This window comes from Rattus rattus, chromosome 2, assembly GCF_011064425.1.
Source record: "Rattus rattus isolate New Zealand chromosome 2, Rrattus_CSIRO_v1, whole genome shotgun sequence".
Lineage (NCBI taxonomy): Eukaryota > Metazoa > Chordata > Mammalia > Rodentia > Muridae > Rattus > Rattus rattus.
This window is the reverse complement of record NC_046155.1, coordinates 157,003,956-157,016,373: the sequence shown is the minus strand read 5'-3', so window position 1 is coordinate 157,016,373 and position 12,418 is coordinate 157,003,956.

The following is a 12,418-nucleotide window of genomic DNA, read 5'->3' as shown; positions in this document are numbered from 1 at the left end:
GATAAGTCAGAGGAGACTACCTTCTGCCCACATTCCAGACCCAAGAGGGAATCGCCTAGTGCCAACTGTACCCCCTGGGTGCAAGGACTTAGGAGCAATCAGGGACAGGACCCTTCTGATTTGTTCCTCGGCCTAGCACTGGAAGACAGTCTCCAGGAGTGCCTACACACCTGAGAGCAGAGGTTAAGACCCAATTTCCTGCTACCAAGTGAATTCAGGGGGCAGGACCTCTGGGTCTGATTCCTGCCTGATATCATCCTACAGTTCACTGCACTCAAATCCCGTGGGGAAGAGAGCTGAACACCCAGAAGTGCAGACATTCTGAGACAGGACAGACTGCCACTTCTGCCAACCTCTGCCCACATCCCTGGTCCAAGGGGAAATTGCACAATGCCTCTGGACACAGGAATATAGGAACAGTCAGCCACCAGTACCTACAGTTCTGCCCTGTACCCAGGACTGAAGAAACAAAACAGGAAAACAGCTCACATTCCAGACCTACAGGCCAAAGCCCCCTGGGTGCAAGGACCTGAGCAATCAGAGACCCAAGCCTAGGGCTGGAAGACAGTCACCAGGAGTGCCAATACACCTGAAATCAAAGCACCTTTTCTCAGAAAAGGCTGGAGGAAAACAGTTCTACGGGAGTGCTGACACAGAGACCTACAGCAGGGTCAAGTCACTCTGAAAAACAGCAAGACAAGCAAACACCAGAGACAACCCAATGGCTGGAGGCAAGCTCAGGAACCTAAGAAACAGAAACCAAGACTACTTGGCATCATCAGAGTCCAGTACTCCCACCAAGGAAAATACTGGATATCTAAACGCACTGGAAAAGAAAGATTTAGACTTAAACCCACATTTTATGATAATGATGGAGGACTTTAAGTAGGACATAAAGAACTCTCTTAAAGAAATGCAGGAAAACACAAGTAAACAAGTAGAAGCTCTTAAAGAGGAAATACAAAAAACCCTGAAAGAAATAAAGGAAAACACAACAAGCAGGTGAAGGAATTGAACAAAAGCATTCAGGATTTAAAAATGGAACTAGAAACAATAAAGAAAGCACAAAGGGAGACAACCCTGGATATGGAACAACTAAGGTACAAGTATCACCAACAGAATACAATAGATAGAAGAGACAATCTCAGGGGCAGAAGATACCATAGAAAGCATCAACACAACTGTCATAGATAATGTAAAATGCAAAAAGCTCCTAGTCTAAAATATCCAAGAAATCCAGGACACAATGAGAAGATCAAACCTAAAGATAATAGGTATAGAAGAGAGTGAAGACTCCCAACTTAAAGGGCCAGTAAATAAATTCAACAAAATTATAGAAGATAACTTCACTAACCTAAAGAAAGAGATTTCCATAAACATACAAGAAACCTACAGAACTCAAAATAGATTGGACCAGTAGAGAAATTCCTCCCATCACATAATAGTTAAAACACGATATACACAAAACAAAGAAAGAATATTAAAAGCAGTAAGGGAAAAAGGTCAAGTGACATATACAGGCAGACCTAAAAGAATTACACCAGACTTCTCACCAGATACGATGAAAGCCAGAAGTTCCTGGACAGATGCCATACAAACCTAAGAGAACACAAATGCCAGCCCAAGCTACTGTTTCCAACAAAACTCTTGATTAATAAAGGTGGAGAAACTAAGATATTCCATGACAAAACCAATTTTAAACAATATCTTTCTACAAATCCAGCCCTACAAAGGATAATAGATAGAAAACTCCAACACAGGGAGAGAAACTACACCATACAGAAAGCAAGAATATAGCCTCCTTGCAAAAAAGAGACACTCAAACATAAATCCACTTCTAACAACAAAAAGAACAGGAAGTTACAATCACTATTCCATAGTATCTCTCAACGTCAATGAACTCAATTCACCAATAAAAAGACATAGACTAAAAGACTGGATACATAAAGAGGACTGAGCATTTTGCTGCACGCAGGAAAAACACCTTAGAGACAAAGACAGACACTGCCTCAGAATATAAATGTCTGGAAAACAACTTTCCAAGAAAATGACCCAAAGAAAAAAGGTGAAGTTGCCATCCTAATACTGAATAAAATTGACTTTCAACCAAAAGACATTTAAAAAGATAAGGAAGGACACTCCATGTTCATCAAAGGAAAAATACACCAAGGTGAACTCTCAATCCTTAATATCTATGCTCCAAATACAAGGGCATCTACATTCATAAAAGAAACCTTACTAAAGCCCAAAGCACACACTGCAACTCACACAAAAATAAAAGGAGATATCAACACCCTACTCTCATCAATGGACAGATCATGGACACAAAAATTAAACAAAGACATAGAGAAACTAACAAAAGTTATGAGCCAAATGGATTTAACAGATATTTATAGAACACTCCATCCTAAACCAAAAGGATATACCTTCTTCTCACCACCTCACAGTACTTTCTCCAAAATGGATCATATAATCAGTCATAAAACAAGCCTCAACAGATATAGGAAGATAGAAATAATCTCAAGCATCCTATCAGATCACCATGGACAAAGACTGGTCTTCAATAACAACAATAACAACAGAAAACTCATATATACATGGAAGTTGAACCACGTTCTATTCAATGACAACTTGGTCAAGGAATAAAGAAATAAATAAATTAAAAACTTCTTAGAATTTAATGAAAATAAAGATACAACATTCCCAAACATATGGGATACAATGAAAGCAATGCTATGAGGAAAACTCATAGTTCTGAGTGCCGGGAAAAAGTAACAGGAGACAGTACATGTCCACAGCTTGACAGCACACCTAATAGCTCTAGAACAAAAAGAAATAAATAAACCCAAGAGGAGTAGAAGGCAGGAAATAATCAAACTCAGGGCTGAAATTAACCAAGTTGAAACAAAAAGGACTATAAAAAGAATCAACAAAACCAGGAGCTTGTTCTTTAAGAAAATCAACAAGATAGATAAAACTTTAGCCAGACTAACCAGAATTCACAGCATGTATCCAAATTAACAAAATCAGAAATGAAAAGGGAGACATAACAAGAAAATCTGAGAAAATTCAAAAAGTAATCAGATCCTACTACAAAAGCCTATGTTCAACGAAACTGGAAAATTTGGAGGAAATGGATAATTTTTTAGACAAATACCAGGTATCAAAGTTAAAACAGGAACAAATAAACCATCTAAACAACCCCATAACTCCTAAAGAAATAGAAGCAGTTATTAAAACCTCCCAACCAAAAAGAGTGCAGGAGCAGATGGGTTTAGTGCAGAATTCTATCAGACCTTCATAGAAGGCATCATACCAATACTGTCCAAACTGGTCCACAAAATAGAAACAGATGGAGTACTACCAAATTCCTTCTATGGAGCCAAAATTACCCTTATACCGAAACCACACAAAGACCAAACAAAGAAAGAGAACTTCAGACCAATCTCCTTTATGAATATTGACGCAAAACAATACACAATAAAATTCTATCAAAGAGAATCAAGGAAAACATCAAAACGATCATCCACCAAGATCAAGTAGGCTTCATCCCAGGGAAGTAGGTATGGTTTAATATACAGAAATCCCTCAATGTAATCCACTATATAAATAAAGTCAAAGATAAATAACCACATGATGATTTTATTAGATGTTGAGAAAGCATTTGACAAAATTAAAAACCCCTTCAGAATAAAATTCCTGGAAAGAACAGGAAGTCAAGGCTCATACCTTAACATAGTAAAAGCAATATACAGCAAACCAGTAGCTAACATCAAACTAAATTGAGAGAAACTTGAAGCAATCCCACTAAAATCAGGGACTAGACAAGGCTCTCCACTCTGTCCCTACTTATTCAATATAGTTCTCAAAATCCTAGCCAGTGCAATCAAACTAGAAAAGGATGTCAAAATGATACAAACTGGAAATAGAGAAGTCAACATATCATTATTTTCAGATGGTAAGATAGTATAATTAAGTGACCCCAAAAGTTCCACCAAAGAACTGCTAAGCCTGGTAAACAAATTCTGCAAAGTGGCTGTTTATAAAATTAATTCAAACAAATCATTAGCCTTCCTCTACTCAAAGGATAAACAGGCTGAGAAAGAAATTAGTGAAATGACACCCTTCACAATAGTTCCAAATAATATAAAATATCTTGATGTGACTTTAACCAAGCAAATGTAAGGTCTGTATGACAAGAAGTTCAAGTCTCTTAAGAAAGAAAATGAGGAAGATTTCAGAAGATGGAATGATCTCCCATGCTCATGAATTGGCAGGATTAATATAGTGAAAATCGCTATATTGCCAAAATCAATCTACAGATTCAATGTAATCCCCATCAAAATTTCTACTCAATTCTTTATGGAGGTAGAAAGCAATTTGCAAATTCATTTGGAAAAACAAAAAACCCAGGAAAGTGAAAACTATACTTAACAATAAAAGAACTTCTGGGGAAATCACCATCTCTCATTTCAAGCAGTATTACAGAGCAATAGTCCTAAAAACTATAGGATATTGGTACAGAGAGAGGCAGATAGACCAGTGGAACAGAATTGAAGACCCAGAAATTAACCCACACACCTATGGTTATTTGATCTTTGACAAATGAGCTAGTCATCCAATGGAAGAAAGGCAGCATTTTCAACAAATGGTGCTGGTTCAACTGGAGGTCAGCATGTAGAAGAATGCAAATCAATCCATTCTTATCACCATGTACAAAGCTTAAGTCCAAGTGGATCAAGGACCACCACATCAAACCAGATACACTCAAACTAATAGAAGAAAAAGTAGGGAAGAGTCTCGATCACATGGGCACTGGGGAAATTTTCCAGAACAAAACACCAATGGCTTCTGCTTTAAGATCAAGAATCAACAAAGGGGACCTCATGAAGCTGCAAAGCTTCTGTAAGGCAAAGGACACTGTCTTAAGGCAAAACAGCAACCAACCAATTGGCAAAAGATCTTTACCAATCCTACAAGTGATAGAGGGCTAAAATCCAAAATATACAAAGAACTCAAGAAGTTGGACTATAGAGAGCCAAATAACCCTAGAAAAAATGGGGTACAGAGCAAACCAAAACATTCTCAGCTGAGGATTGTCAAATGGGTGAAAAGCACCTAAAGAAATGTTCAACATCCTTAGTCATCAGGGAAATACAAATCAAAACAACCCTGAGATTCCACCTCACACCAGTGAGAATGGCTAAGATCAAAATCTCAGGTGACAGCAGATGCGGAGAAAGAGGAACACTCCTCCATTGTTGGTGGAATTGCAAACTTGTACTACCACACTGGAAATCAGTCTGGAGGTTTCTCAGAGAATTGGACATTCCACAACTTGAGGACCCAGCTATACCTCTCCTGGGCATATACACAAAAGATTCTCCAACATACAACAAACACACATGTTCCACTATGTTCACAGCAGCCTCACTTATAAGTGCCAGAAGCTGGAAAGAACCCAGATGCCCTTCAACAGAAGAATGGATACAGAAAATGTGGTACATCTACACAATCGAGTACTAATCAGCTATCAAAAACAATGAAATTCATAGGCAAATGAAATGAACTTGAAAATATCATCCTCAGTGAGGTAACCCAATCACAGAAAAACACCCTTGGTATGCACTCATTGATAAGTGGATATTAGTCCAAACGCCTGAATTGCCCAAGATGCAATCCACAGACCACAGTAAGCTCAAGGAGAAGGATAGCCAAAATGTGGATGCTCCCACTCCTTCTTAAAAGGGGAAAAGAAATATCCATAGGGGATATGGAAGTAAAGTTTAGAGCAGTGACTCAAGGAATGGCCATTCACAGCCTGACACACATATGGCCCATATATATACAGCCACCAAAACTAGATATAATTGATGAAGCTAAAAAGTACATCCTGAAAGGGACCAGTTATAGACCTCTCTTGAGAGACACATCCATAGCATGTCCAATGCAGAGGTCAGTGCTAGCAGCAAACCACTGAACTGAGAACAGGACCCCCTTTGTGGGAATTAGAGGAAGGATTAAAAGAGCTGAAGGGAATTGCAACTGCATAAGAACAATAATGCCAACCAACCAGAGCTTCCAGGGACTAAACCATTACCAAAAGACTATACATGGACTGACCCAAGACCCCAACTGCATAGGTAGCAGAGGATGGCCTTGTTGGGGCACCAGAGGGAGGGGAAGCCCTTGGTCCTGCCAAGGTTGGACCTGCAGTGCAGGGGAATGTCGGGGGTTGGTAAGGGGTGTGGATGGGGGGAACATCCATATGGGGGAGGGGTTGGGGATGGGGGATTATGGACAGGAAACCAGGAAAGGGAATACCATTTGAAATATAAATAAAGAAATATATCTAATAAAAAAAGAAGCAAGAAAGACTACTAGTGAATGACCCATTAAACAGCTCTCTTCCTGAGTTCCTGGCTTCTGATTCTTGTCTTTTATGTGTACCTTGACTTCCATCAAAGATTGATTTGACTTCGAACTCTACCCTATAAATTGTTTATCCTCTTAATTTGGTATTTCTACTTAGTAAAACAAAAAAAAATATGTCTGGATTTGCTTACTACCTGTCAGTGTTTTTATGCTCACACTGAGTTTGAGCATTTGATAAAGATATACCCAGCAGAGAAAAAATGTAATATCAGAATTTTTTCAGAAATTGTCCTATCTGAGAGAAAGATATGGAGTGGTGTATCTCGGCCAAAGAATTAGGATGAGCCTAGATTTTATGTCCCTATCCATAAATATGGACCAAGAACATTCTTTGGGTTTCAAGTGTGGTCTGTTAGGAGAAATAACAAATCTTAATAGAAGGGAGACCAATCTGTTGGTTGTCATTTTGTCCTAACAACAGTGTCCTTTGCCTTACAGAAGCTTTGTAGTTTTATGGGATCCCATTTGTCAATTCTTGACCTTAGAGCATAAGCCATTGGTGTTTTGTTCAGGAAATTTTCTCCAGTGCCCATGTGTTTGAGATTCTTCCCCACTTTTTCTTCTCTTAATTTGAGTGTATCTGGTTTGATGTGGAGGTCCTTGATCCACTTGGACTAAAGCTTTGTACAGGGTGATAAGCATGGATCGATCTGCATTCTTCTACATGCTGACCTCCAGTTGAACCAATTGGGAAAAGATCTTTACCAATCCTACAACTGATAGAAGGCTTATATCCAAAATATACAAAGAACTCAAGAAGTTAGACCACAGGGAGACAAATAACCTGATTAAAAAATGGGGTTCAGGGCTAAACAAAGAATTCACAGCTGAGGAATACCAAATGGCTTAGAAACACCTAAAGAAATGTTCAACATCTTTAGTCATAAAGGAAATGCAACTCAAAACAAACCTGATATTTCACCTCACATCAGTGAGAATCAAAACCTCAGGTGACAGCAAATGCTGGTGAGGATGTGGAGAATGAGGAACACTCCTTCATTGTTGGTGGGATTGCACACTGGTACAACCACTCTGGAAATCAGTCTGAGGGTTCCTCAGAAAGTTGGACATTGAACTACCTGACGACCCAGCTATACCTCTCTTGGGCATATACCCAAAGGATGCCCCAACATATAACAAAGACACATGCTCCACTATGTTCATAGCAGCCTTATTTATAATAGCCAGAAGCTGGGAAGAACCCAGATGCCCTTCAGCAGAGGAATGGATACAGAAAATGTGGTACATCTACACAATGGAATATTACTCAGCTATCAAAAACAATGACTTTATGAAATTCATAGGCAAATGGTTGGAACTGGAAAATATCATCCTGAGTGAGGTAACCCAATCACAGAAAAACACACATGGTATGCACTCATTGATAAGTGGCTATTAGCCCAAATGCTTGAATTACCCTAGATGAACAGAACACATGAAACTCAAGAAGCATGACCAAAATGCAAATGCTTCACTCCTTCTTTAAAAGGAGAACAAGAATACCCTTGGAAGGGAATAGGGAGGCAAAGTTTAGAACAGAGGCAGAAGGAACACCCATTCAGAGTCTGCCCCACATGTGGCCCATACATATACAGCCACCCAATTAGACAAGATGGATGAAGCAAAGAAGTGCAGGCCAACAGGAACCGGATGAAGATCTCTCCTGAGAGACACAGCCAGAATACAGGAAATACAGAGGCGAATGCCAGCAGCAAACCACTGAACTGAGAATGGAACCCCTGTTGAAGGAATCAGAGAAAGGACTGAAAGAGCTTGAAGGGACTCGAGACCCCATATGAACAACAATGCCAACCAACAAGAGCTTCCAGGAATAAGCCACTACCCGGAGACTATACATGGACTGACCCTGAGTTCCAACCTCATAGGTAGCAATAAATATCCTAGTAAGAGCACCAGTCGAAGGGGAAGCCCTTGGTCCTGCCAAAATTGAACCCCCAGTGAACGTGATTGTTGGGAGGAGGGCAGTAATGGGGGAGGATGGGGAGGGGAACACTATTATAGGAGGGGAGGGGGAAGGATTAGGAGGATGTTGGCCAGAAACCGGGAAAGGGAACAACAATCGAAATGTAAATAAGAAATACTCAAGTTAATAAAGAAAAAAGGAAAAACGATGGAAAAATATTAAAAATGAAAAAAAAAGAATAAGGGAGACCACTAGACCTCCTTATTTCTGATCCATATCCCAGACTTCTGATTTCAGGTTACTCTGAGAGTGTCTGGGCAGGCATGTAACATGACCTGTTAGAGCTAATTCAATAGATAAATTCAATATCTATCTGAAACTCCTGACACATGGACCAGCCAGTGCACTGTAATAGTGCACCTAGTTAGACCACCAGAGCACGTCCTGGTGAGTCACAGCGAGAGGAGCACAGCTGTCCAGCTGCCTGTGCCATTGGTCAGTTGTTCTAATGGCTTATGAGACTCCACAAAATAGTCAAAATTCCAAAGAGAGAAACAGAAAGCATAAGTCCTCCTAACACTGCAGTGTCCTCATTGATTAAGTCTAATGTAGTCTCTCCTTCAGGCAAATAGTAAGAGAGGCTGCTCACCTAGACAGCTCTCCTGTCCAAAGCTTATGTGTTGTTCATATTTAAGGTGACAATATAAAGACTTCAACATTCAATAACAATGTGTCTTATATCTGGGAAACTGAAATACAAAAAGAACTCCTGCCTCTGGAGAACTTCTGAAGGATTCCAGGCCTGCCTATCCTTCCTATTACAGATGAAATCATGTGTTATCTGGTGTGCCACTGTCTCTCCTCCTGGAATGTGAAGGAAAAGGCTTTGTTGTGCCTTTTCCAATAAATCCGGAGTCTAGCACAGGGCTCGCTCTGCTCAGGCTCACATAGACCATGGGAAGCAGATGTGAGCATGAGTAATCTGTCTGCCATCATATGTCTACTGTCTCTACCCTGGAGGCCTCCTCAGCTGTCTGAGGAGCAGGGAAGAACTGATAGTAATCTTGGTCCTGCATAGGTTGAGAGGACATTTTGTTCAGGAACCAAAAATTAAAAAATGGACAGTTAGATTTGACTCCAGAACTAAGTCACATGCCTGGGGACTTTCTGCAGAATTCCACATACTAGACCATAAATAATTTGCATTCTTGTGTGCTTCTGTCACTTCTGCAACATTAATGATTTATCTTTGCTCTGTCCCTATCAGTATATATTGCTTCTAACATAGGACTCTCTTTCAGAAATACACTGATTTTAAACACCTCATGCTTGTTATGACCCACTCTGCATAGTTACCTGATTCTAGATTCATTTGTCATTTCTCTGCATACATAAAGTCCTGAAAACAGGTGTGGGTTCTGCTCAGGAAACAAAAAGGGAAGCTGTTTTTCAGTGCTACCTATAATAGATTTTACCACTAAAATCTTGGGATTTGCTGACCCAGGCTATGCATTGGAGATCAGTGCAGTTGGAGAGACATGGAATTCTCTGACTCCAGGCAGGCAGTGTGTCGGTAAGGATGAGGAGTGTCAATGGAGCTCTGCCTTCAGCTCCAAGATCTATAACAAACATTGAGACTCAGCTTACATGTGACACAGACTGTTTCCATTCCAAGCACAAGGGGGTCAGGTCATTGTATTGTAGCTCTCAAGTCCCCCTGCATTTGCCGGCATCACCTCACTCTAGATTTCTAAGGGCATTTATTGGGGGTGGAATTAAGTTAGACAACACTGGATGAAAGAAGCTTTTGCAAGGATCAGAGATCCCATAGAGCACCAACTTCTTTCTGTCCTGCCTGCAAAATAATGCTATCCAAGTCCAACATTACAAGTTACAACTCCAACCAAACAGGAGGGCACGTTATCTTGTGAGCCTGAGTTTCGTTATACAACCTGCATATAGTAATAAAATCATCAGAACCTCTCACATGGTCTGAAGAAAATGTGACTCTTCTTTACCCAGTGTTAAAATGAATGACTTTGGACTTTACAGTGCTGAAACTGGAACCTAGTGAGTGACAACACAAATGAGAGAACTATTCAAAATTGTAGCTGATAGTAATTGTCTTTCTTTACTTATTTTAACCACCTAAACACAAGAGTAGACCATGAATAACCAGTTCCTCTTGGGTTCATGAACCAAAGCACCCACATGGACAACTAGGTTGAAACTGACAGTCTTTATTATCCCAACCCAAAACACTCCGGCTCAGACAGGCACTGTGATTTGCTCTTGAACTGGCACTTCTCCTGCCCTTTTTTGATATCATAAGTGGCTTTGGAAGTAGCTTTTTTCCTGTTTTCATGATGTGGCCAGAATGACAAATTAATAACATCTTAAACTCTTATATCTACCCAGGAACAAACCTCTGCCTACCCTCACCCATCTATATAGTTCCAATGTCTTTATTGACAGTGACCTCCAGGATCCTGAACTGAAAACATGTTGACCTGCCACTTTTTCATTAAGAACAACAGGGGCGCTTTTTTGAGAGATGGCTCATGTGGTTAAGAAGCAAACTGCTCTTCCAGAGGTCCTGAGTTCAAATCCCAGCAACAAATGGTGGCTCACAACCATCTGTAAGGGTTCCAATGTCTTTGTGTCTGACAGCAACACTGTAGGATCCATATACAAAAAAATAAATAAATCTTTCTTAAAAAAAAGGGGGGGCCTTATGCCTACCTCATCCATAGCTCTGCCACTGGCATCAATAGGACTACATGTAGCACAGTTACGTTCTCTGCTGAGTGGATTTGCACTAACCTTTGAGGTAGAGTCTCTTGGTGTTCTGGAAAGATGAAGAAAATGTTTTCTAGTCTGTGTGGGTGCAATCAAGTCTCATTCTTCTCCTGTACATCCTGAGGTAACCCTCGCTTGTTCTTTCTCTTTTTCTCTCTGATTCTTAAGGTTCAATCTGATGTGGGGAGCTACAGAATATCTCATGCAGTCTTTGGAGCATTATAGGGGAAGGTAAGGACCTTAGGAACGCACATATATTTATTTCTGTCAGTAAGCCATGTCTTGCTGTCTCCTGCATTTCCTTTTATGACCTTCCTGACCTAGGACAAATACCCACTGCTTTCAAACCTGCTCATAGAGAGTCAAATGACATGAAAATGTACAGTAGATGGGGGACAAAAAGCAGCTCAGAGCTCTGCTCCCAGGTCTATTGTTTCTCACCTGGTGACTGACTTACCTGTGATGCTATTTTGATTGGGATGTGAAGTGAAGGGGATACGTAGGCCTGTCCTGAGTCAGAATAAACCATATTACCAATTTCACTACCTTCTTCATGAATGAAAATGTGACTGATTGACACCAAAGAGTTCTGTGCTTGAGAATTTGGGAAGCGGAAAGCTAACCTCGGTGCTTCTGCACTGAGTCCCATCTCTGAAGGTCCAGCTCTCTGTGGCATTGGTCGAGAGCACATGTGATGGTGACAGTCAATAGTGATGGCCACTTCCTTGGATAAGAGGGAGCTTCTAGCGTAGTTAGCATTTACTCTCAAGTGTACACAACCTAAACTCACAGGGATAGGGCTAGAAGACACTCAAGTCAGTCATTGTCTTTTATAGATAACTTTGAAGAAATCTTTAGAGGGCCCTCTGTATATCTTAATTAAATTAGGAAAGCCGAGGACACTATGAGTAATGCTATCCCTATGCAGTTGGTTCTGGATTGACCCAGAAAGATAGTGAATAATGTATCTGACAGAGAGAGAGAGAGAGAGAGAGAGAGAGAGAGAGAGAGAGAGAGACATACAGACAGACAGAGACAGACAGACAGAGACAGACAAACAGAGAGACAGAGAGACAGAGAGACAGAGACAGACAGAGAGACAGACAGACAGAAGGAAAAAGAGAGACAAAAACAGAGACAGAGAAAGAAATGGAGAGAAAGACACAGAGACAGAAACACAGAAACAGAGAAAGGCAGAAACAAAGACACACAGAGAGGAACATAAAAAAGGAGAGAGTACTAGTGAATGACCCATTAAAC